This window comes from Terrapene carolina, unplaced genomic scaffold (genome assembly GCF_002925995.2).
Source record: "Terrapene carolina triunguis isolate 2854851 unplaced genomic scaffold, T_m_triunguis-2.0 Scaffold97, whole genome shotgun sequence".
NCBI lineage: Eukaryota > Metazoa > Chordata > Testudines > Emydidae > Terrapene > Terrapene triunguis.
Window position 1 is genome coordinate 5,773,699 of NW_020664448.1, and position 27,620 is coordinate 5,801,318.

The 27,620-nt window shown below is 41.6% G+C and overlaps 1 protein-coding gene and 1 non-coding gene across 3 annotated transcripts in view; one reads left to right on the top strand and one right to left on the bottom strand.

Annotated features, from left to right (window-relative positions):
* The window catches only part of TENM4 (teneurin transmembrane protein 4), a 419,617-nt gene that overhangs the window by 248,423 nt on the left and 143,574 nt on the right, over positions 1-27,620 (bottom strand). The gene's annotated exons all lie outside the window — the stretch shown is intronic.
* LOC112107088 lies at positions 1,284-1,473 on the top strand. The gene has a single exon (XR_002908150.1). It is a non-coding gene; the product is annotated as a U2 spliceosomal RNA (small nuclear RNA).

Here is a 27,620-nt window from a genome sequence, read left to right on the forward strand (position 1 = left end):
CCGAGCGGGAGTGAGGGACCGTCCGCCGAATTGCCGCCGAATAGCTGAACCTGCTGCCCCTCTCCGGAGAGGCCGCCCCAAGCACCTGCTTGCCAAGCTGGTGCCTGGAGCCGGCCCTGCACATCGATGACTATATTGATACACAGAGAAATCCTCCAATCACAAAGAGAAACAAAAAAAAATTAACTGTATTGTACATTTCAGAATTTTCTAGGGATCTGTATTTGTTGGGCTTTGTAGAATCACTGTCCTGCTAACAAGAAGCAGGACCTTTTTTGGTTTGTGCCCTGCTGCTCTGTATGTAATATGTCCCAGCTGAGACACTGGCTGCCCCCAATGATGCATAGAAACTTTCCAATCAAGGAAGCAAAAATGAAACTTTTCTGTGCTATCAAAGGTATTGCGGGGGGGGGAGGGGGGGGAGGAAAGCAATTGTATGACTTAGAACTTTATACAGATACATTTCAGTATTGCCAACTCTCATGGTTTCATGATTCTTATGATATTTGGTGTTTTTCTTACAGTCCCAGCTCCAGGAGTCAGGTGACCAGATGAAAATCTCAGCTTTCATTTTTTTTTTTAATTAAGTTTCTACCCTAATGGTTGCATAGAAAAGCCTGAAAACATGAACCCAAAGGCTCATAAATCAGAAGACAAATAAGAAGAACCCAGGAGCCCCAGCCTCCTGTCTCATCATCCTCCCCTCCCTGTTGAACCTGCACTCTCCGTTGCTGGATTCCCTGTTGACTTCTACACTGCTCACACCAGTCTCTTCTTACGCTCCTTACCAGTCCATCAACATCCATGACTTCTCCTCTGCTCTAAGTCCCCTGCTTTCGCCCTTTCTCCTCTCTCCTCCACTATCTCAGTCATTGACTCTGTCCACTTCACACTCCGCCTCTCTTGTCCCTCTCTCGCATTGCAGACTCTGCCCGACCAACCCCCAATCCTGGCTCTTCTCTTTCATCCACTGCACAGTTAGCAGGCCCTTGCCCTCCTGTTCATCTGCTGCAGCCCACTGGTGGCTTTCACTATGTGGTAAGATGGGAGCTCTTTGGGGCAGGAACCATCTTATTTAATTACATGTGTGTGCAATGCCTAGCATCGGGGGCCTGATCCCTAATGGGAACCCCTAGGCATTACTGTAATATAAATAATCGCAAAATAATCATTCTAACGCTTTTGCCGGGGGTGGGGGGAGGGCGGGTTAGATGAAGTTTCCCTGACACACAGGCAGCAGCACAGAAGCTGCGGCTGCAAAAGTGAAATTTAACCTGCTTGCCTAAGACTCAGGCTGCTCTTGGCTGAGAGCCAGTTATATCTGTTCTTATCAGTTTAATATCTGATATGTCCTTTATTTGAGGACTGTATATTAAATTGATTTTTGAAACAGGGGGATGGAATAGGAGCTTGCTCTGTCCACCCCATGCATTGACCTGGTATTGCAGTGTCTCCAGAAAATGGGAGTGGATTGGAGCCAGAGGGGGAGGCAAAGAGGCAGCCTGCTCAGTAGGTGTCACATCAGCCCCTGGGGGCAGCCAGGATGAACTGCAGCCCAACTCTCTTGCTTGCCCAAAGCCCAGCTGAATGTGTGACATTTGGAATGCATGAGGGGAGTGCCACACCAGCAGGTTTGCCTCAGGACTAGTATAGTGACCAAGTTGTTACTCCACTGCCACTCTGTCGTCTGGCAGAGGAGGATTCCTTCCCCCACAGAAACCACCTATAGCAGCGGTTCTCAAACTGTGGGTCGGGACTCCCTTTGCATGGGGTCACCAGAGCTTGGTTAGACTTGCTGGGGCCCGGGGCTGAAGCCCAAGTGCCACTACCCAGGGCCGAAGCCAAAGCCCAAGGGCTTCAGCCCTGGCGGCGGGGCTCAGGTTGCAGGCCCCCTGCCTGGAGCTGAAACCCTTGAGCTTCAGCTTTGACCCCCCTGCCCAGAGCGGTGAGGCTCGGGCTTTGGCCCCCCCATCCGGGGCAGTGGGGATTGGGTGAGCTCAGGCTTCAGTCCCCCCTTCTGGGGTCATGAAGTAATTTTTGTTTTCAAAGAGGGTCGTGGTGCAATGAAGTTTGAGAATCCCTGACCTATAGCAATCTTTGCTCAAATGAGGCACTCGGCTACTCTGATGATGGGCACCATACAAAAAGATAGATTAGATAGCTACAAAGAACCTGGCCACTCAGGCCTGGCTCAAGGGGAAAGATTTAGCCAGTGATGAATGTTGTTCTTCTGTGGTTCCCTCATTGTTACTGGAGAACTGCAAATCAGTGATATAACTTCAGTGTCCCCTAAAATTCTGAGAGTCTAAGACCCAGATTCTCAAGGATGTAGGCTCATTACTTCCATTGATTTCCTTTCAGGATTTGGGCCCAAACCTCCCATTAAAAACCAGATACACCAAATGTTACCTAAAAGCACACTCTTTCCCCCAATCAAGAGATGATTTTACACAGTGTAATAAAATACATATTTTGTGTTAACAGCATTTGCGCTATTAGCTGTCACAATGCTAGTCTACAAAGTAACACCCTTCTGAAATATCATAGATGAAATCAGATGAACTGACTTAAGCCTCTATTAAGTAGTGGATCAACAAAGGGAGGATACCTTAATGTTAGCAACTTTCTTGTTTTACAAATTAAGTAATAAAATGGTAAGTAGCTAGCATCACATCAAGGGAGGTCGCTAAAGGAGACCTACTGCTCTGAATATGTAGTTAAATCCTCCACATTTTCAAATGCGCACCCTTAAAAAATTCATTTTGTTTCTAGAGATATTACCAGTTCTAGGAGTATTCCCCAGTTTAACTTCAATGGGCTTCAGATCAGAATCTTTACCAATAACACTTTTCAGACCTGTGTCTCACTCACCATGTTTTACTATGGGCTTACACATGCAACAAACCACGCTGGCATTTTGTGTAGGATAAACCTCTACAAATTAACTTCCTGTGCCCACTAATATAAAATGTAGCCTTTTATAAAATGACCATTTTGTCCTTCCCCAAACCCCCAAGCGTCTGAAAGCAGGTACAAATTAAGCATTTCATGATTCATTATTTTATGTATTTGTTTGTTATTTTTGTAATGTAAGGTGAACTAGATTTGTACAGTGCACATGTTCATTTAAAAAGGCAACTTGGAGACCAAGTTTGTGCCATGGGATCTTCAAACAGCTGTTGCTTGGAAGACCAAATGCCAGAAAAGTTGTTAAAATGTAACAAATACAGTAAATTTTCAGCATGAAACTACCTACAAGTGTCCCCGTGAATGCTGCCAACCAGCATTTACAGTCAATTTGGACACTGTTGGCAAAACTACACATACCAGAATCAGACAATAGATGGAACAAACTTTCTGACTACTGAAGGCTAAACCTGATCTCCAGCAGCACGCCATTTGCAAAATCATTATTGTTTCCCACTTTCTCTTCTTGCAGACAGAAGGTTCTGGTGGCAACCACTAGCATATAAGAGAGGATGGATTAAAAAACATACAGTGGACAACATGACTAAAACAGAGAAACAAAATGAACCACTATAATGTCATTGATTGACAAGTCTAGTCTCTGGTACAACAAACTCAGGGCTTTATAAACTAAGAGAGCCTCATGCTGAAATGTTCCCATGCCAGTTCTAATCTAAATAGGTGTAATTTCATTGGCTTCAATGGACATCATTCTGATTTACACACATTAGTGACACTGGAATCAGGCCCATGTTGGTGTTCTATGTGCAAGTTTAAAACTAGCTTTTAGTTTTTAGTTAGCTCCAGTGAGGAACAATCTGCAGTTTTTGCGCCTACAGAAAACAGTTTCTGCACACTGACAAGTTCAGTCCAACTATCTTCCCTATGTATTTCTCTATTCAAATGTGTATGGCCTGGTCTACACTAACACCCCAATTCGATCTAAGGTACGCAACTTCAGCTACGTGAATAACGTAGCTGAAGTCGACATACCTTAGTTCGAATTTACCGCGGTCCACACGCGGCAGGCAGGCTCCCCCGTCGACTCCGCGGTACTCCTCTCGCTGAGGTGGAGTACCGCAGTCGACGGCGAGCACTTCCTGGTTCGAATTATCGCGTCCAGACCAGACGCGATAAATCGAACCCGGAAGTTCGATTTCCAGCCGTCGAACTACCGCGGTAGTGTAGACAAGCCCTATGTTACAATCTGTTCTCTTATGTGGCAAAGTGCCTTTTGCAAAAGAAAAATATTGACTTTTTGGGTTTCAATCAATATTTTTTTCAATGTCGTGCTGTCGGGCTTTTGCTCTCAACATATTCATAGGGAGTTTGGATGATTTTTTCCCCCATGAGTGAGTGTGTCTGATTATGTCACATACTGTACAAATTGTGTCCTTAAAGACTCTTTGCTATCTGAAGCCAATGATATTCAGATTGCAAGCTAGTGATGCTCATCACACAAGTTAATAAAAGTGCAACAGAGGCCATTTTAAAAAAAGGCAGAGGCTTATTTATTATTATTCCATAGATTCTAAGGACAGAAGGAACCGTTTTGATCATCTAGTCTAACGTCCTGCATGACACAGGCCATAGAACTTCCCCAAAATAACTTCTAGAGCAGGTCTTTTAGAAAACATCCAATCTTGATTTAAAAATTGTCAGTGATGGAGAATCCACCATGACCTTTTGTAAATTGCACCAACGATTAATTACTCTCACTGTTAAAAAATTACAACTTATTTCCAGTCTGAATTTGCCTAGTTTCAACTTTTCAGCCCTGGATAGTGTTATATCTTTCTTTGCCAGACAGAAGACCACATTATTAAATATTTTCCCCATGTAGGTATTTACAGACTGTAATAATAGAATCCTAGAAATGTAGGGTAATCCGCTGCCGGGCCACGAGACAGATTGTTTACTTTGACCGTCCGTAGGCACGGCCGCCTGCAGCTCCCAGTGGCCGCGGTTCGCCATTCCCAGCCAATGGGAGCTGCGGGAAGCTTATGCACCCACCTTTGTACTTCCCTTGTTTGTTTATGAGGTCATACAAGACAGTATCAAAAGCCTTACTAAAGTCAAGATATACCACATCTACCACTTCCTCCGTATCCAGAAGGCTTGCTACCCTGTCAAAGAAAGCTATTAGGTTGGTTTGAAATGATTTGTTCTTGGCAAATCCATGCTGTTACTTACCACCTTATTCTAGGTGTTTGCTGGGTACTGAAGTTAAGCTGACTGGTCTGTAATTTCCCAGGTTGTCCTTATTCCCCTTTTTAAAGATTGGCATTATATTTGCCCTTTTCCAGTCCTCTGGAATCAATCCTGTCTTCCATGATTATTTGAAGATAATCACTAATTGCTCAGATACCTCCTTAGTTAGCTCCTTGAGTATTCTAGGATGTATTTCATTGGGCCCTGGTGATTTGAACATATAACTTGCCTAAGTAATTTTTAACTTGTTCTTTCCCTATTTTAACCTCTGATCCTACCTCATTTTCACCTGCATTTAGTTAGATGTCCAATTGCTACTAAATGTTTTGGTTAAAACTGAAAAAAAAAAAGTCATTTAGCACTTCTGGCATTTCCACATTTTTGTCCCTCCGCCCACACATTGAGTAATGGGCCTACCCTGTCCTTGGTCTTTCTCTTACTTCTAATGTATTTGTAGAATGATTTCTTGTTACCCTTTATGTCTCTAGCTAGTTTAATCTCATTTTGTGCCTTGGGCTTTCTAATTCTGTCCCTCCATACTTGTGTTATTTGTTTATAATCTTTTGTTTATTTGTTTATATTATTTTGACTTAGTTTCCACTTTTTATATGACTCTTTTTTTGAGTTTCAGATCATTGAAGATCTCCTGGTTAAGTCAGGGTGGTCTCTTGCCAAACTTTCTATCTTTCCTACACAGTGGGATAGTTTGCTCTTGTGCCCTTAATAATGTCTCTTTGAAAAACTTCCAACCCTCTTGAACTGTTTTTCCCCTTACCCTTGCTTCCCATGGGATCTTATCTACCAACTCCCTGAGTTTGCTAAAGTCATAAGAACATAAGAATGGCCATACTGGGTCAGACCAAAGGTCCATCTAGCCCAGTATCCTGTCTACCAACAGTGGCCAATGCCAGGTGCCCCAGAGGGAGTGAACCCAACAGGCAATGATCAAGTGATCTCTCTCCTGCCATCCATCTCCACCCTCTGACAAACAGAGGCCAGGCTAATATCCTGACTAATATCCATTAACGGACTTAACCTCCATGAATTTATCCAGTTCTCTTTTAAACGCTGTTATAGTCCTAGCCTTCACAACCTCCTCAGGCAAGGAGTTCCACAAGTTGACTGTGCGCTGTGTGAAGAAGAACTTCCTTTTATTTGTTTTAAACCTGCTGCCCATTAATTTCATTTGGTGGCCCCTAGTTCTTGTATTATGGGAACAAGTAAATAACTTTTCCTTACTTACTTTCTCTACATCACTCATGATTTTATATACCTCTATCATATCCCCCCTTAGTCTCCTCTTTTCCAAGTTGAAGAGTCCTAGCCTCTTTAATCTCTCCTCATATGGGACCCGTTCCAACCCCCTAATCATTTTAGTTGCCGTTCTCTGAACCTTTTCTAATGCCAGTATATCTTTTTTGAGATGAGGAGACCACATCTGTACGCAGTATTCAAGATGTGGGTGTACCATGGATTTATATAAAGGCAATAAAATACTCTGTTTTATTTTCTATCCCCTTTTTAATGATTCCTAACATCCTGTTTGCTTTTTTGACCGCCTCTGCACACTGTGTGGACATCTTTAGAGAACTATCCACGATGATGCCAAGATATTTTTCCTGATTCGTTGTAGCTAAATTAGCCCCCATCATATTGCATGTATAGTTGGGGTTATTTCTTCCAATGTGCATTACTTTACATTTATCCACATTAAATGTCATTTGCCATTTTGTTGCCCAGTCACTTAGTTTTGTGAGATTTTTTTGAAGTTCTTCACAGTCTGCTTTGGTCTTAAGAAGTCTGCCTTCTTGAAATCCATTATCTTTACTGTGCTGTTTTCTCTCCTACCATTCCTTGGAATCATGAACTCTACCATTTCATGATCACTTTGACCCAAGCTGCCTTCCACTTGCAAATTCTCAACTAGTTCATCCCTATTTGTCAACATCAAATCTAGAACAGCCTCTCCCCTAGTAGCTTTCTCCACTTTCTGAAATAAAAAATTGTCTCCATCCAATACATTCCAAGAAATTCAACCCTTAATCTTCTATTTTTTAGTAACTAATTTTAGTAACTAAGTTGTTACTTTTATTGAACCAACTTCTGTTGGTGGAAGGCACAAGCTTTCGAACTACACAGGTCTGGGGAAAGAAATCAGAGTGTCTGAGTTAAATACAAGTTGGGGCAGATAATTAAGCATAAGGGGTAACGCATTTTGTAGGAGGTCACTTGAGACAGAGTGGGCAACAAAGATTAGATTGTTACGCAAGAGGGGTTTGTAATAGGCCATTAGCAGGCAGGTGTGTATTACAGATTGGTGTAATAAGTCATGAAACCAGTATTCCTGTTAAGTCCATGGTTTTTAGTGTCTAGTAGCATTATGAATTTAAGCTTGTCTTCTGAAGTTGTTGTGCAGATTTTCCTTTGAGGACAAGTATTGAAAGATCATGTATGGAATAATCACTTTGTGAAAAGTATTGGCCCTTGCATGATATGGTGTTTTTGTTTTTTATCATTTTTCTGTGAGAGTTCATTGGAGAGCATAGTGATTTGTCTCGTTTCACCCACCCAGTTGTTACTGGGGCATTTGATGCACTGGATGAGGTATACCACATGTTGTGATAGGTATGTGTGGGACCCAGGAATCTTGAAAGGTGTGTTGAGGGAGTATGTATAATTATAGCAGTAGAGATAGGTCTGCAGGTGTTGCATCTGTTGTCCTGGCAGAGTCTGATGCCACTTTGAGTTGGTGTGTTCTGGTTTGTGAGGAGCTTGCTTCTGATGAGCAGCTTGGTGGGGTTGGGAGTGGGTCTTTCACACAGCAACATGTGAAGAGAAATAGGAAAATTTAACTGTAAAAGCACACAAATGGCATGAGGTTTAAAGGGAAGTGTAGTGTAGTGCTTGAATATACTTGTAACTTTTTTTTTTAACTGAGTCACTTTCAAGTCGACTGTGGCAAGGATAATTGAGTTACATCCCTTTCTCCCCTTAGCTTTTCTTTCTTTCTAGCCTGTTGAGACTCTTCCACCCCCAGACACCAGAGGACATCTTCCCTCCCCCAAAAGTTAAAGAAGTTAGTATGAATGGTTTTAAACAACAACACCTAACACCATGTTAAGGTTATATTCAAATATTTTTTGGGGGAAAAAGGAAATGTTAATGATATAACAATAGATGGTCCATACACAATATGGTGCTAGATACTGTTAATTCTGTATTTAGATATGTACGCATACATGTCAAGACAATGTCTTATTACAAATGATCCAAAAATATCAATAAATAAAATCTAAAAGGTTGACTGAGGCCTTGACTACAATAGAAAAGGTTTGCAGATATAGCTATACCTGCAAATCCTCCTGGGGGAGAGACAGCTTATATTGGCAACTGTCCTTTTGCCCGTATAACTGTGTCTACAGTGCCAGTGTTCTCTCGAATTTTTTCCCTCCATGCGTGGAATGAATTTTGTTACGTGCACCATATCGAGATAATGTGCAGATGTGCACCACCAGTAGAAACCAAAAACCTAGATATAATATATATTTTTAAAAAGTTACCATAGGGATAATTACTCCAGCCAGGACAGGTTAGGCATTGTAGAAATCACTACTCAAAGAATTAAATTTAAGCATAAGAGAGAAATAAAAATTATGAAATGCTCAGGCCCGTCAAAAAATGAAAATAGCACTTTGAAAGAAGTATCAAGAAGTAACAACAACAACAATACAAGTGAGTGTGGGTGTCAAAGGCAGAGTGTGTGTGTGTGACAGAGACGCGCATTGCCCCTTTAAGTACACTGACTGCACTTTAAGTACCCTGACCTTTTAAGTAGATCAGCAAGTTCAGATACAAAAGCAGCTGCCAGCAAGCTCCCTCCATCCTGAGCCCTGTCGTGTGTGTCCCCCCACCTCGCTCTGTGGAGATGGGGTACAAGGATGGGGGGAGGGGGACACCCCTGACATCAGCAGCCCTCTCCTCTCCCCCCACCCATCTGCACAGCAAGCAGGAGGCTTCCGGGAGCAGCTCCAAGGCAGAGGGCAGGAGCAGCACATGGCAGTGGGGGGGAGGAACACCTGAACTGCGTGGCACTTGATAGCCTGCTGGGCGGCCACCCAGCCGCACAGCTTACAGGGAACTTAGGTCTACACTAGAGATTCTGCCAGCAAGCTATGTTGGCAAGAGGGATGATTTTTTCACACCACTAACTGACACAGCTAATCTGGCAAAATGTTAAGTGTAAACCAGGTCTGTGTCCCTTTAACAACAAGACAATTTTTCCTCCCCTAAAAATATGCAAAACAACAGTCTACATACTGCTCATATCCCTTAACAGTCTCATCTAATTCTGAGGCCCTCTTGTGACTGGGCAGTACTAAAATAAAATTGTATGGGCAGATCCTAGCGGGTGTAAAGTGCCATTGCTCCATCAATGGCGCGATGACGCCAGTTAAGAATCTGCCCAGCATTGTATAACTTGTACAGCAGTACAGGGATCAATTCATTACATAAAATAAAAAGATCCAGGGAGAGATCCTCAGTTGATAAAAATTGGGCAATAGCTCAACTGAAGTCAAGTGAGCTATACCAACGTGTGCCAGCTGAATGTCTAGACTCAAATACTTATGATGAAGGATTACATGCTCCAGAAATATTTAAGGAAACTATTGTGTTCATTATTTAATTAATACATGTGGAATAGCGGGGCTGAATTTCGCCCTCCGAGGTGCACAGAGTTCAATGAAGCCAGTGAGTCACAGCACACACATCTGAGAGCAGGAGTCCACCCCATACTTTTCATTTGTCTGTATCCTGGGCTTGTGAATGAAGCAGTCTCTGGAAATACACAATTCCATATTTCACCGGAAAGTGCTTATAGAATGTGACATGATGCGCGGTAGCACAATACCGATGAGCACTAACTCTTTCAATTATTTACTCTTGAGAAAGAAAGGGGAAAATACCACATTGGCAGCAAGGGAAATAAACTATTTAAAGTCCTTGCTGGCAACCAGTGAATCTCTCAGAACTTAGTGCCAAATTCTGCACACGCTTGATTCCCACCCAAGCTGAGTGGAGTCAAAGGCCCACAGCTCAGGACAGAATTTGGCCCATTTTGCTTTCCAGCTCATCAGTTTTCCTTTGCGTTTTGTTGTCACCTCATCTTTATCTCTCTTTTTTTTATTTTGCTGCCCATAAAAGTTTAAACAAAGCCATTTTTGTTAAATATCTGCAAAGGCCGACATAAAGTAGTGGCAATTCTGTTTGACAGCTGCGACTCTGATGTGAAGTCTGTCACAGTGATTAATACCTAGCTCCCCCACCCCATCCACTGAGTACACAAAAGCCTGACTGATTTCCTTTGCAGAAAACCATGGGTGCAGTTAAGTGTAAAATTTCTCTGCACAGGTGGAAAACCTTATTCCCTTTGACACATGAATCTGATTTGTGAGCACTGGGCTCTGTGACCTTTCCCTTTAGGTTCTATCTGACATTCTCAGAACCGTGAATGACAGAAGGCTGTGCTTCAAATAATTCTGAAACAGACATAAAAACTTTTATATTTTTATTAACACTTGAAGAAGCCACTAAAAGAAAATCAGAACTATGAATCTGTCAAGATACCCCACAGTAATATTGCGCTTTGGTGAAAAGAATGCCATGATGGAAGGTCAACATAGTTTATTTGGTCTGTCTGTCTATTTATATGGTCCCCATTACCACAACATCTGAGTGTCAACTAACTGCAATCCTTCCATCCAGGATATAAAATATTCATGATATTTATTCTCATCCATCGTGTTCTTGCGTTTGTTTCCACTTCTTGTAATATAACATGTGATTATTTCTGGCATATCATGAATATACATCAATAAACTATAAATACACACACACACTCACTTAGCTGTATTATTGGATCATAAGGATATTTACACACATGCTCTGATGGCTAAAGGCTTTACTCTTTTCCTTCTGACTATTGCTTGTATATCTAGCTATCTCATTACAGACAGACAGACATAAATATGTACATGAAATGTTTTTTAAAATCTGTATTGACTAATGAACCGTGTAATAGTTAATATTTCTTAATCTTTCCTAACTTTCATTTCCTTCATCCTTTGCAAACTCTATGTACTGACATCATGCTGAAGGGAACTTAAATTTTGGGGAACTGGCTGATTTAAAAACAAATCTAGTTTTTGACAGAGCACCGGTTACAGACTGTCCTGACAATATTTTAAATGTGTCTTTAAAATAAAACAAGAATTTTTCAACTCTTTTGTTGATGTTTATCAGGATCTTTACAACAAAGAAGAAACTGAGGGAAAATGAAACTGGCCTTATAGAATGAGTTGCCAAGTTAACAAAGTAAACTGGGGAAAAAAGAGGAAAAAATAAATTTTTGTCCGTAAACTTCTTCTGTTTGTCAGAGTAAACTTAGATGTAATATAATTTTTGAAGTTGATGCTTTGAAAGGCATGTAATGGGTATGATCCTACAAGCTATCACATGAAGAACTGTCACTGGATCAATGGTGGCTCTGAACGTACCAAGGGGGAGATTTTCAGAGGCACAAACGGCAATTAGGTGCTAACTCCCAGTGAAAGTCAATGGTGGCTGGGCACCTCGCTGCCATCTGCGAGTTTGAAAATCTCATCCTGTATTTTAATAGTGCTCATGCAGGTTCCTGGAGCAAAGTGTTTAGATTGTTCAATATAGTCATGTACTTTGCGATACTCTCTTATTACACTTTGGCATGAAACATGAGGCTAAAAGGGTCAGACGGATTGCCATGAAAGATGAACTTTCTCCAGTTCATACTGTTACTTTGTGTAAAAGCTCTTGACATTTGCCAATATAATTTAGGAGCTTTCTTAAATAGGTTAATAGTTTTCTAAGAATTTTGTAAAGCAAATGTTGATTTTGAAGTTTACAAACTAAGGCCCTGAACTTGCAAAGACACACATACATACTTAATATTATGTGCATGAGTAACTTCAATGGGACTAATTAGATGCATAATGGTAAAACCATATGCAAGTATTTGCAGGATTGTGGCCTAAAAAATTACCCATTGAGAAAAGGAGACATTGAATTCTGTGACCTCCTTATGCATTTTAACTCAATATGAAACCTTAGTTCCCAACCCTGGTAGTTATTTGTTGTGCAAAGCAATTTACTTTCGTATCGGAAGCATGTGCTATAAATTGAAACCTCCTCTAACTTCCTTTAACAATATAAATCAAGTTCAGTACTAAACCCCATTAAAATACTGCCTCCCTTTTTTAGGAACAATCTTGTTAAACTACTTTACTATTTGCCACAGGCACCAAAAGGCACCACTCAGGGAAAGTGACAAAAATTTGGTTTAATTACAGAGATGATAATAAAGATATATTTTATTATCTGTAACTCAAGAAGTGCATGTGCTGGTTTCTTTTTTCTTTAAAATGACTGAAACACAATGTGGAATAGGCCCATAATAAACCCAGCCAATAAATTTAGCAATAGGATGAATAAACTGACTGGAGGGTTTTTTAAAATCTAAAGTAATACACGCACTTCAGTCTGTTGTAGGGGAATTTTTCTGAACATTCATTTAGAAAGCAGAGGTACAATAATTGAATAAGGTAATTTAAATTAATCATGACTGGAATTTTGTATGTATAGAAGTTGAATTTCATGGCATATATAGAAATATTATTGTAGAAAGAAAATTACTTACTTTTATCCCAAAGGCTCCTAAAGTACTTTATACATTTACCAAAGTGATATACAAAACCTTAGAAAGGAATCACTTAACCCATCACTGAAATTCAGTCACCTCTGTAGTAGAACGTGACAGCTGTTGAATTGGGCCTAACATCTGGGGTGAAACTTTGGCTCCATTGAAGGCAATAACAAAACCCCCATGGACTTCAGTGAGGTCAGAATTTCACCTCTCATCTTTTGTAAAAAGTACCAAGGGGGTTTTAATAACAACAAGTAGCTGGGACTTTGTTTAACTTTTAGTACATATTACATGATTACCTCCCCAGCCTTCCCCTTTCCTTTAATTTCAGTGATAAAGACAATGTGGGGATGGATCTGTGTATAAGTTTATTAATCAAACAGCCTATGTCCTATCTATATAACTTCTTGGAAAACATTGCATAGAAACTCTTAGGGCAATATACTGCCCGTGAGCTGTAGCAGAACTCCTCTACTATCAATATTGACCTTGATCTGCAATGCAACCTGCCTCACATCACAATGCACACAGAGTGGGGGCAGAATATGGTTCTTAATGATCATTTTAGAAACTGTGGATGCATTGAGAATAGTCAGTATTTGATTCCGTATTACAGTAAAGCAAATGGTTTGGGTTTATGGATGTGATGTGTGAGGAGAGGTCAGCAGCAGTCAGACAAGAGCATCAAACTGAAAAAACAAAAAGGTTCCACCTAACCAGAGAAAAGAAAAGAAAATGTGAGCCAGAGAAGGGCTGGCTGAGATGGAAGGGCCATTGATAGAGCGATCAGAAAGTCTAAGTCACAAAATGAGTTACACCTCGCATGGGATATGAAAGGCAATAAGAAGAGGTTTTTAAAATTAGGTCTGTCAAGCGATTAAAAAAATTAATAGCAATTAATCGTGCAATAAAAAAAATAATCATGATTAATCACGCTGTTAAAAATAATAGAATACCATTTAAATATTTTTGGATGTTTTCTACATTTTCAAATATATCGATTTCAATTACAACACAGAATACAAAGTGTACAGTGCTCACTTTATATTTATTTTTATTACAAATATTTACACTGTAATAAACAAAAGAAATAGTATTTTTCAATTCAGCTAATACAAGTACTGTAGTGCAATCTCTTTATTATGAAAGTTGAACTTACAAATGTAGAATTATGTACAAAAAATAACTGCATTCAAAAATAAAACAATGTAAAACTTTAGAGCCTACAAGTCCACTCGGTCCTATTTCTTGTCAGCCAATCGCTCAGACAAACAAGTTTGTTGCAGGAGCTAATGCTGCCCGCTTCCTGTTCACAATGTCACCTGAAAGTGAGAATAGGCATTCATATGGCATTGTTGCAGCCGGCGCCGCAAGATATTTACATGCCAGATGTGCTAAAGATTCATATGTCCCTTCATGCTTCATCCACCATTCCAGAGGACATGTGTCCATGATGATGACAGGTTCTGCTCGATAACAATCCAAAGCAGTGCGGACTGACGCATGTTCGTTTTCATCATCTGAGTCAGATGCCATCAAAAAAAAGTTGATTTTCTTTTTTGGTGGTTCAGGTTCTATAGTTTCTGCATCGGAGTGTTGCTCTTTTAAGACTTCTAAAAGCATGCTCCACTCCTCACCCCTCTCAGATTTTGGAAGGCACTTCAGATTCTTAAACCTTGGGTCGAGTGCTGTAGAAATCTCGCATTGGTACCTTCTTTGCATTTTGTCAAATCTGCAGCAAAACTGTTCTTAAAATGAACAACATGTGCTGAGTCATCATCGGAGACTACTATAACATGAAATATACGGCAGAAAGCGGGTAAAACAGAACAGGAGACATACAATTCTCCCCCAAGAAGTTCAGTCACAAATTTTATTAACGCTTTTTTTTTTTAAAAGCATCATCAGCATGGAAACATGTTCTCTGGAACAGTGGCAGAAGCATGAAGGGGCATACAACTGTTTAGCATATCTGCACGTAAATATCTTGCAATGCCGGCCACAAAAGTCCCATGCGAATGCCTGTTTCCACTTTCTGGTGACACTGTAAATAAGAAGTAGGCAGCATTATCTCCCATAAAAGTAAACAAACTTATTTGTCTTAGCGATTGGCTGAACAAGAAGTAGGACCGAGTGGACTTGTAGGCTCTAAAGTTTTGCATTGTTTTGTTTTTGAGTGCAGTTATGTAACAACAAAAAAATCTACATTTGTAAGTTGCATTTTCATGATAAAGAGATGGCACTACAGTACTTCTATGAGGTGAACTGAAAAATACTATTTCTTTTATCATGTTTACAGTGCAAATATTTGTAATAAAAATAATATAAAGTGAGCAGTATACACTTTGTATTCTACGTTGTAACTGAAATCAATATATTTGAAAATGTATAAAAACATAAAAATATTTAATAAATTACAATTGGTATTCTATTGTTTAACAGTGCGATGAAAACTGTGATTAATCATGATTAATTTTTTTGAGTTAATCAGGTAAGATAACTGCGATTAATCGACAGCCCATTTTAAATATATTAGAAGCAAGAGAAAGACAAAGGAAAGTGTAGGTCCTCTATTTACCAGAGAAGGAGAGGAAATAACTGATTACATCAAGAAGGCTGTGGTATTTAATCACTGTTTTGCTTCAGTCTTCCCTAAAAAAGGTTAATGGTGATCCGATACTTAACATAATTAATATTAACAACAAGGGGAAGGAACACAAGCCAAAATAGGGAAAGAGCAGGTTAAAGAATATTTAGGTAAGTTAGACGTATTCAAGTCAGAAGGGCCTGATAAAGTTCATCTTAGGGTACTTAGGAACTAGCTGAAGCAATTTTGGAACCGTTACCAATGATCTTCAATAACTCATGGAAGATGGGTGAGGTCCTAGAGGACTGGAGAGGGAAAACATAGTCCCTATCTTTAAAAAAGAGAACAAAGAGGATCCAGGATATTATTGACTAGTCAGCCTATCTTCAATACCTTTAAAAAATACTGGAGCAAATGATTTAATAATTAATTAATAAGCACCTAGAGGATAATAGGGTTATAAGGAATAATCAGCATGGATTTGTCAAGAACAAATCATGCCAAACCAACCTAATGTCTTTCTTTGATGGGTTTACTGGCCGAGTGAATATGTGGGAAGCAGCAGACATAATATATCTTGATATCTTGATTTTAGCAGTTATCAATGGTTTGCTGTCAAACTGGGGGTATGTATCTAGTGGGGTTCCACAGGGGTCAGTCCTGAGTCCAGTACTAGTCAGTATTTTCATTAATTGACTTGGATAATGGAGTGGAAAGTATGCTTATAAAATACATAGATGACCCTAAACTGGGAGGGGTTGCAAGCACTTTGGAGGGCAGGATTAGAATTCAAAACAACCTTGACAAATTAAAGAATTGGTCTGAAATCAACAAGATGAAATTCAATAAAGAAAAGTGCAAAGTACTTCACTTAGGAAGGAAAAATCAAATGCAAAATGGGGAATAACTGGCTAAATGGTAGTACTGCTGAAAAGGATCTGGGAGTTCTAGTGAATAACAAATTGAAAATGAGTCAACAATGTGATGCAGTTGTGAAAAAGGCTAATATCATTCTGGGATGTATTAAGAGGGTGGCATGTGTAAAACCTAGGACGTAACTGTCCCGCTCTACTTGCACTGGTGAGGCCTCAGCTGGAGTACAGTGTCCAGTTCTGGGAAAGATTATAGGAAAGATGTGGACAAACTGGAGAGAGTACAGAGGACAGCAACAAACAAGATAAAAGCTTAGAAAACCTGCCCTATGGGGAAAGGTTAAAAAAAACTGGGTATGTTTAGTCTTGAGAAAAGAAGACTGAGGGAAGGGCTCATAACAGTCTTCAAATACGATAAGGGCTGTTATAAAGAGGATGGGGATCAATTGTTCCCCATCTCCACTGAAGATAGGACTAGAAATAATGGGCTTAATCAGCAGGAAGGGAGGTTTAGGTTAGATATTGGGGAAAAACTTTCTAACTATAAGGGTAGTTAAGTTCTTGAATAGACTTCCAAAGGAGGTTGTGGAATCCCTATCATTGGTGGATTTTAAGAACAGATTGGACAAACACCTGTCAGTGATGGTCTAGGTTTACTTGATCCTGCCTCGGCACAGGGGGCTGGATTTAACCCTCTAGTCTAGGTCTCTTCCAGATCTACATTTCCATTATTCTATGGAAATTGGGGTCCCACTATTCAGCCTTTTCTCTGATATAGTTAAAATTTAATCTGGCTCTTCTCCAATCTCTATCCCATCTGCCAGGTTTGGGGTCTATCCCCTGCCCTCCACCCAATGCAAGCCCATTTCCATTTCTGGGCACTGGAAGAAGGAACTGGAATCTATCCTGAACTTTTCTCCCTACCCTATCTACGCTCTTTTGAAAAGTGGGGCACACAGTCCTGCACCCCTTTTCAGATAGCTCATGGGCACCGGCTGACTGGTCCTTTAGATAAATCAACAGATCCCTCCCCACCCCCCCAATCCAGTTAGTATCTTCTGGGGTGGCAGTTGGCCTGACCTCACAAACTCTGGACATCAGGGAGTTGCACTGCCTGCTCCCCATAACCTACAGTAGCGACAACAGAAGTGCAAATTCCAGAAACTATTGTCCAAGGTTGTACTAGGTGCCTACCTGAGGAGTTACGTTATATTTCACCTATTTGTGAGGTAAAATTTTTAAAACATTATGTCGGATTTCTATTGAGATCCTGGCCTTTCAGCAGAGACAAAGAATACTTTGCTATTATATTGCAACTTTCACCCCAGAATCTCCTAATACTTTACAACCATTAATTAGTTACGAGCATCAGCTAACAGGACTATGCCATGTTAAAATGATTGTGATTATAATTAAAGGTAATGAAATGATGAGGGAACCTGCACTCAAATTATACATTAGAATATGCACTCTGAACTAACAAAACACACTTGAATGCAGGGACTTAATGAACATGGGCTTCTGGAATGCATGTCTGCAGACCAATCCTGGATATTTGGGTATACCTTTTTGTTATCAGCCTTCCTATGGTAAAGACAGTAACCCACAACAGGTGATAAAGCCAAATCCAGCAAATCAGCATATGCTTGACTTTAACTAATTGATGTCAATAGAACTACTCATATGCTTGAAGTTAAACTTGTGCTTAAGTGCTTTGCTGGATCAGGGACCTAAATGTGAGAATCTCTCTGCATTTCACTTCCATTCGTCAAACCGTCAAGATTACATGATTATATTGACTAGACTAAAATAAAAGCTGACAATTAAATAAAATCAGAAGATCACAGGGCTTTGGTTGCAACTGAGGAATGCTCATCAGGTACCAGCTACTGCTATTTGATTAATAAAACAAGCTTCTAGCCACTTTATGGATATTGGAGCGCACATGGTTTTTCTTTTATACTAGAGCAGAGGTCATGACCTGTGGTCTTGGTTGACTTCCCTAATGTTCTCCACTGGAACATGAGTGGAAAAAGAGCTTCTTTGTAAATGAGCACTGACATTTAAAGGGCTAAACTTAGTAATATCCTGCAGAACGGGACTGTTTTTACCAAATATCTTGGGCCATATTCTGATCTCAGTGACACCATTGTGAATCTAGAGTAACTATATTGACTCAGAAGCACATTTCATGGGGGGAGACCAGCATTTCTCAAATTGGGGGTCCTGACCCAAAAGGGAGTTGCAGGGGGGGTCACACGGTTATTTTAGGGGAGTCGCAGTATTGCCACCCTTCTGCGCTGCCTTCAGAGCTGGATGGCCAGAGAGTGGCAGCTGTTGGCCGAGTGCCCAGCTCTGAAGGCAGCACCCTGCTAGCACAGCGCAGAAGTAAGTGTGGAAATACCATGCCGTGCCACCGTTACTTCTGCATTCCGCCTTCAGAGCTGGGCGGCCGGAGAGTGGCAGCTGCTGACTGAGGGCCCAGCTCTGTAGGCAGCAGTGCATAAATAAGGGTGGCAGTACCATACCATGCCATCCTTACTTCTGCATTGCTGCTGGCAAGCAGCTCTGTCTCCAGACCCGAGCTCCCAGCCAGCAGCCACCGCCTGCCCAGCTCTGAAGGCATTGCTGCCACCAACAGCAGTGCAGAAGTAAGGGTAGCAATACAGCAACCACTCCTACAATAACCTTTTGACCACCCTACAACTCCTGTTTGGGTCAGGATCTCTACAATTACAACACTGTGAAATTTCAGATTTAAATAGCTGACATGAAATTTACGATTTTTATAATCCCATGACCGTGAAATTGACCAAAATGGACCGTGAATTTGGTAGGGTCCTACCTATAAATAGTCTTGGTGAAACTCTTAAAGCTTTGGTCCTTTGCAAATAAAAGTATAAGGCTCTGGAAACATCTAAAGTATGTGGACTAGCTTCTCCCTGCTTAGTGTGTGGTTTAGGGGGAAAAAAATCATAAAGGCATCATTTGGTTCAAATGGAAAAATGTCATTACTTTAGGAAGCAATTCATATGAGGTCTGAGTGATACCTTTATCCTCATGAAATTTTGCAGAGGGAGGGCAGCTATGAGAGTTTGCATTTCCCTGACCTTTTGGCTGATGTGTTTGCCACTAAAAAAGATGTTTTCACAGATAATGCAACAGCAATCAGGTGCATAGGGGTTCTCATGGGGGTAGGGTGGGCAAAAAGCCTGCCAGGACCAAATTAACGACTCAGGGAAGAGGAGATTCCCTGGTGAAAAAAAATGTATAAGCCTTTAAGATATTTAATTATAGTGGGGCAGGAAAAAAACCTGTGCAGCTTTCAAAAGAGGGGGAGGGGATATGCAGAAATGGCTACCAGGTGCACTCTAATAGAGCTAACAGACAGTCCCGAGCTCTTTCAAGAGAGCTCTTCCCAAGACAGTAGGGAACTGCGAGGCAACAGGCTATAACTGAGGTTATTCACACTAAATCCTAAAACTTTCTACTTTGCAGTGTAAGTTAGTCTGGTGGGATCTTTTCTGCTGTGGATCAAAATGTTCTAGACATCTGAGGAACATGATTTTGCTATGTCTGATGCCCAGACCGTAGCCAAGCTGTGAGGCAGAGAGAGGCAGGATTCAGATGAAAGATGTCCCATTTATCTTGAGATTAAGTCTGGTAGAAGAGGTAAGAATTTTGGTGGACGAATAAGAACATCTATTCTGGGTCCCAGAACTGCCTCAGCAGGTGGTCACTAACGTGATGATTGTGGCAGTATCTTGTCAGATCTTTCAGAACACATTTGGAATACAGAGGTTGGAGGATAAGCATATATCACTAGTGGGGACCACTGAATGAGGAATGTGTCCACCAGAGATCCTGGTCAGAGACCTCTCCTGAAGCAGAAACTGAGACATTTCTTGTTTTTGATCTGTTGCAATCAAGTCTATTGTTCAATGTCCTCACTCCTGCAAAATGCAGTTGATTGGAGACCAGTCGTGGTCTGACAAAAAATGTTTGCTCAGTTGGTCTCCCAAAGCATTTTGCACATCTGGGAGATGCATTAGTATGTGACATATTTAGTGCTGAATACACCAGTTCCATAGTTGAACTGCTTCCTGACATAAAGGAGATGGTTGGGCTTCTCCCTGCCTCTTTATATAAAACATGGCTGCCGTGTTGTCATAGCTTGAATTGCCAGTCCTTGGATCATTAGTAGGAATGCTGCAGAAGGTTGTTGAACAGCTCTGAGCTGTAATATAGTTATGTGTAATCAAGTCTTCTTGTGGATCTGGAGATCTTGTGCCTGATGATTGACCAGATACGCTCCCCATTACTAAATTCTTGGTTGAGAGGGGTAGAGAAAAAAGTACTCTCCTGCACACCTGATTGGGGTCTTTCCACCAATGTAATAATGCAAGAATGTTATGAGAGACTAGCAGAGGCATATCCTTGTGGTGCCTGTTTGGCATGTACACTGACTTTAACCAATCCTGCATGCCACTTAGGTGTGGTCTTGCATGCAGTGTGACAGACATATAGCAGGCCATAAGCCTGAGCAGACTTAGATAAGTCCTGACAGTTGTATGAGGACTTTTTGAAGTTGATCGATGAGGTTGGAAACGGCTTCAAATCTGTTTTGGAGCAGATAAGCTCTGGCTGTTGTGGAATTTAACATTGACCCTATGAATTCTATCCTCTGTATTGGTGTCAACGGGGATTTCCACTGTTGAGGTTTGAGCCAAAGATAAGAAAAAGTTGGAGAATCTGGTGATGAAACTCCCATTTGTGGTGATTTTTCATGGATGAACCAGTCATCTAGATATGATTAAACTATTATTATGGGCAACAGCTAAAAATTACAAATATCATTGGGGTTGTAGTGATAACAAATGGCAAGGCCCTGTATTGATAGTGGTTCTGTCTTACCTGAAATCTTGTACCTGTTTGATGGCTGTAAGGAGATGTGGAAGTTGGCATCTTGCAGGTTGAGCGCTGTATGCCAGTATTGTGAATCTAGTGATGAAATTATGAAGGCTAGGGTTACCATTCTTAATCTGAAATGATGGATGAAGGCATTAAGTCACTCTCAAGTCCAGAATTGGGCACCATCTTTCCTTTTTTCTTCAGTACTAGGAAGTAATTAGAATACCCCCCCCCACACACACACACCCGTGCTGTAAAGGAATCTCTTCCGTTGCTCTAAGAGACAAAAGCGCCTCTACCTCCTGACACAACATTCTCTTATGAGTGGGGTCCATGAAAAGGGATTGACAAGGACGAGCATAGTATAGAACAGCAGAGAATCTCAGTTAGAGATTCTCTGTAGAACCAGTCTGATGTTATTTGGTTCCTTGAAACTTGGAAAAAAGTAAAGTGATTCCCAAATGGTGGGATGGAACAGTAGAAATCCAGTAGACTGATTATGGAGTAACTCCAAAGCGATCCATCAAAATGACAGTTTTGATGGAGCCAGAGCCTGGGATGAAGGCATAGCAGATCACAGAATCCTAGAATATCAAGGTTGGAAGGGACCTCAGGAAGTCATCTAGTCCAACCTCCTGCTCAAAGCAGGACCAATCCCCAACTGAAGGGGATTGCTGAAGGTTTCCTTTTTAAAAACACTGCCTCTGTCTTGGAGGCGACGAGGTTCTCTGGTGGCAAAAGGTAACCGGTGACAGTCTCTGCCTACAATAAGATTGTGGTTTTCTCTTTTTTCTTTTAGGAGCCAGTGTATGAACTCCAAAGGAACAAAGTGTCTCCCAGGAGTCCTTCAGTGAATGAAGAGCCTTGGCGGTTTTTGAGATAAACAAATCCAGTGCCTCAAAGGGAAGATCTTCTACAGTCGACTGCACCTCCCCTGGGATGCCAGAACTTTGGAGCCAGGATGCTCTCCCTCCTCATAACGATGGATGTTGCCATGGATCAAGAGGCAGTATCAGAGCCATTCAGAGCTGCCTGGAGGGACATTCTGGCTAATAAAAGTCCCTTAGAAATGAAAGATTTAAATGTCTCCCTTTTCTCCTGTGCAAGTTTGTCAATAAAGTATGAGAATTTATGGGTACTTTAAAAACTCATAGCGTGCCACCAACACCTGATCATTTGCAATTCAGAATTGCAGGTGGTCAGACAAATAATTCTAAGCTCAAATAAATTGAACTGCTTAGGTGCTTTATCTCTGGGAGTCATCTTTGGCTGTTATCTGCTACTTTCATTAGCTACCAGAACGTCTAGTGAGGCAAGTACTGGGTAAGTGTATAAATACTCCACCCTGGTGGACGATACCTGGTACCAGTTATCTGCCTTTTTAGAGGCTGGAGTTACTGATGCTGTGCAGGAGAGTTGACTCACCACTGGCATGCCCCCTCGTGGCATAACAAGCTCTCCTCAGCTAGCAGCCCCTGCCAACAGAAGCCCCAGCCCTGCAGTGGTCTGCCTCCTCTCATGACTCAATCCTCCAGCCTGGTCATGTTTAGGCCCACCCCTTCCAGGGTAATGGAAATTGCTGCAAACAATAGGGCAACACCCTTTACTCAGGTCTCCAGCTCTGACGCTGGGTCCGGTGATCGTTACACCTCTCGTCTCAGAGCTTCCATCGTCTTTATCCCTTTTATCAAGGATTCCACGCCACCTTCCTTGGTGGCCGGTAGGGGAAGCCTGGTCCTCCCTCTTCTCTGGGCTCCAGTCCAGGTACTCTATAGAAAGCACTCGTGGTCTGTCAACTTAATCCCCTGCCCCAGCCTTGAGCCCCCCCCAACCCAGCCCCCTCCTTCACCCCAAATCCCTCATTCCTGGCCCCAATCCAGAGCCCACACCCCAAGCCGGAGCCCTCACACACCCTGCACCCCAACCTCCTGCCCTACCCCTAATCCCCCTCCATCCCAGCCCGGAGCACCCTCCTGCACCCCAAACCCCGAATCCCCAGCCCCTTCCCAGAGCCCACACCCCCAGTTGGAGCCCTCACCCCCTCCCGCGCCCCAACTCCTTGCCCCAGCCTGGAGCCCCCTCCCACACCCTGAGGCCCTAATTTCTAGCCATGCCCTGGAGCCCCCACCCCCTCCCGCACCCCAATCCCCTGCCCCAGCTCAGTGAAAGTGAGTGAGGGTGGGGGACAGTGAGCCACCGAGGGAGGAGGAATGTAGTGAACAGGGGGTGGGGCCTCCGGGAAGGGGCGGGGCTAGGATGTTCGGTTTTGTGTGATTAAAAAGTTGGCAACCGTAGCCCAGAGACTTATAAAACAGCTGTAAGATCCGGTACTAGGAAGAAGTTCCCAACAAGATATAAAAATGAAACTATAATAAGGTACGTAAACGACCCAAAACTTCCCAACAGGCAAACTATCCTAAGTAAGGCCATTTCTCTATGTACAGCGCCGCAGCAGTGCAGCTGCTCCGATACAGCTATGCCGCTGCAGAGTGTCTGGTGAAGAGGCTCTATGCCAACAGGTGAGAGCTCTCCTGTCGGCATAATAAAACCATCTCTATCAGCGGGAGAAGCTACGTCGGCGGGAGAAGCACAGGAGCATTTATGTAGATGCAGCTTATGTCACTTAGGAGGGTGGTTTTTTCACACCCCTGAGCGACGTAAATTATGCTTACATGGGCTGTAGTGTGGACATAGCCTACAGTTCTTCCGAACTGACTTTAATAAGTACAACTAGCTACAAAAGTCTCTGTAAAACTCTTGAGACAGATACTGTGGAGTTCCATTTCGCAGCCATGTGTGGCTGGAAGGGACTGAGTGAACGGTGCTTAGGCCCACTTGGGGGACCTCCTTGATACCAAAATCCACTGCTGGCCAGAAAATTCTACTCTCGAGCGCATGGGGCGCATGTGCACCAAGAGTGTAATATATATGGACAAATATTTGAAGAAGAACTTTATTCCTTTCAATTTCAGACTCCCATTTATGTTAAAAAATCGAATCAACCCATTGCAAGTTTATGAAACAAATAACACAGCTGCTGGGGAAACTTAATCAAATGCAGGAGTCATATTTTCATCCTCTGGCTTCTACTGCTGCTTCTAATTTATGCTGCCAGATTTGTCAAGAAAAGAAAACTCTCTTGGCAATTTACTAAGACTGCAAAGGACCATTTGACAACATACATAACACACAGATCTTCATATTTGGCATCTCAGGGATTTTAAACAAGTTCAGATTTGGATAGAATGTCCCTGAGGATTTACACCTTTACGTACATGCAATAAACTTGGTGAATTAAAAAACATAGTAAGCTTTTCACCAGAGGCTTATTTTGGTTCCCAACAAAAGAAAATTAAAACTCCTGCTGCCCACATGAGCCTGCATGTCTGGGTCTTTCTTGATAGCTAAAATTATCCCTGGCATATTAGAACCTGTCAATATTTTTAACCAGACAAACGACGTATAATTCCTAGAGGAGAGCTAAACAACTTCATTATAAAAGCTGTAAGGTAGTCACAATACATTAGGAAGAACAAATGTAGTCTGCTGTGGTTTTTAGGTTCTCTCTACACCACTGACTTACTAGAGGAGAGTGCTGCTAATTACACTTACTTGCATTGATTTTTTTTCCTGAGAATGGATTACTTTGTCCTCCCCTGAATCTAATGCTTTAAATTAGAATAAAACTGCCATCTGATGCAGGTTAGGAGTCACCCTTGAAAGGAAGACATCAAACATGACATTACAAAGAGCTTCTCTCTCCCTCTCTGCCCCCTCCCCACTTTAACTGTAGTCCTTCCAAAACACGCTGAATAAATGTCAGGTGGGAAGATATGATTTAGCAAACTCCACAGCAACATAATATAAAACACAACATAGGAAACACCAGCTACATCTCTTTCGGACAGACAAGGTTCAGTGGACCAACTTTGGATCGGATTCTGATCTCATCCCACTGAAGCCGAAGGTGTTAGTGAGATCAGAATCTAGCTAAATTAATCTTATAATATTATATTCTTATGTACACACCCTCTTCCTCCTCCTCCTCCTCCTCCTCCTTCTCCCTTTCATGGATACTCAGACTTTAAGGCCAGAAGGGGCCATGAGACTCACCTACTGGGACCACCCACATAACACAGGTCACAAAATTTCATCCAGAGGTTCCTGTATCAAGCCAAATAACTTGTTACAGGACTACAACAGATCAGCCAGTTCCCTTCCTTTCATTTGTAGTCTCTCTCTAAACCTAGACTTTTAATCAGTGTGCTATCAAAGAGCATTTGTCGGGGTACCACATCAGGCCCAATCCTGCTCCCAGGAAAATCAATGGCAAGATTCCCTTTGGCACAATCCTGGCATCCAGCCCATCTCTCTGCCATGCCTGATTATACTGGTGTTGTTCTCAGAATACACTCTTATATTGTATACTTACCTCAATTATGTGATTATTGATGTTTTAACGTTTGTAAAGTGCTATGTAAGTGCTATAATTATTATTATTATTATTGATTGACTGATTCATCCTTTATATGTACTGGCTAATAAATTACAGCACAAACACATGTGGAATCAAAAATAGCATGAGAAATAAAAAAACTGAGAGGGCGGAAACATTGAAATCAATGGAGAGCTATGTTGATCGACACCAGCTAAGAACCAGGCCTTTTTCATCTGACCTCAAATGTGCTAAGAGAATTAGAGGTAATGAAAGGCAATATGGGAGGGCATTTCACAAGTGTGGGGCCAGATGTAAAATGCCCTATACTTGATTACTTCATGGGACACAGATGACATGACAAGCAACTGATCGGATATAAAAAGTACATGGCACAAGAGGGAATATACACCTAAACCAAGACACTGAACTACAAGGGAACCCAAGTGTGCAGAATTTTATATACAATTAGTAAGGTTTATGCATTATCCTCAGGTTGACGGGTAGCTAATGTCACTGCCAAAATAAAAGCCTAACCCAGCAAAGCCATACTCATGAGTACTCCTTGTGCACACAATAACGTCAATGAGACTAACTGTGGGGTTAAGGGTTTGAAGTCTCTCTGGAGTAAAATATGGACGTTATTATAACAATAACAAACAGTTAATACAATTTTACTGATAAAGAACAAAACATGGGACAGTCCCAGCACTTCTTTGATTGACACCATACATACTTACCATTATACCTACAAACTGTACTAGCTCAGTACTATGAAATCAGTGCTTTAAAAAGCTTGGGGAATTACAAGCACTTGAAACATCTTCCTCTCTAACTTATTTTCTTCATTTGCATCATCTTAGTGACATGAGTAAAACTCATGCTCTAGATTTTAATGATGGTGACCTTTGGGAGGAAGGATGAGTCAGTGCTATATTAAACATTAGCCAGTTACTCTATTATGCTTTTCCACTCTGTAGTCTAATGACAGGGTGACAAAAGTAATTACCAATTCTTTCAGCAAAGACTCCACTCTAAGGACATGCAGAGTTTCTACAAAATGAGTGCTTAGATCTGTCATAACTTTATATCATCAAGCAAAAGTGGGTTGTGTTGTTGGTCACCAGCCTCAAAAAACAATGTATTTAGTCTTGGGGAAAACTGTAGATAGTGAACAAAATGCTTGCTTTGCCAAGCTTTCGTGCATGGTGCCCACACCCCTGGGTGCACAGGGCTTCTGCCCTTTGGGGACAGGAAATGTCCACATATTTGCCTTTTAAAGACATTACTCTTAAAGAGTTGTTCTGCTCTGAAAAGCTATTCTGTACTATTGGCAATACTGTGTGCATGTTTAAGAGAGGGGTGCAGGATGCCACATGTTTATTACTCTCTCACTGATTCCCACATCAAATGTTCTCAGTTCACAAGTCCTACTGCCAACCCTGCTAACTCAGGCTGGGATGCGAGAATTAACATGAGACATCCATCAGCACCAGTAAAAATTTCTGTGATCAAGTTAATGGCAATACAACCTACTCACTCCAGCTGTAACTGATTGGAATTTAGTAAATAATTCTATTAAGAATGCCAAAGATAGACAGAATCCATAGATGCTCCATCATGACATTCGCTTCCTGCCCTCTCTATCTTCGCCCACATCCATTTGAGCTGCGCCCAGGACACAGTATGGACTCAGCTCCATACTAGGCGTGTTGGTCTGACCTCCATGGGGGAAACTCCAGGTTTGCTCTGGAGCATCTGAGAGCAAAATTTAGCCCATTATCTAGATATCCCCTTTAAATTAAGACATGGTATTTGACTTTCATAAAAAGCTTCAATAAAGATGGACTCTCTCATATACCAGTGTTTTCAGTGGGCATGGCTACACTTGCAAATATAGAG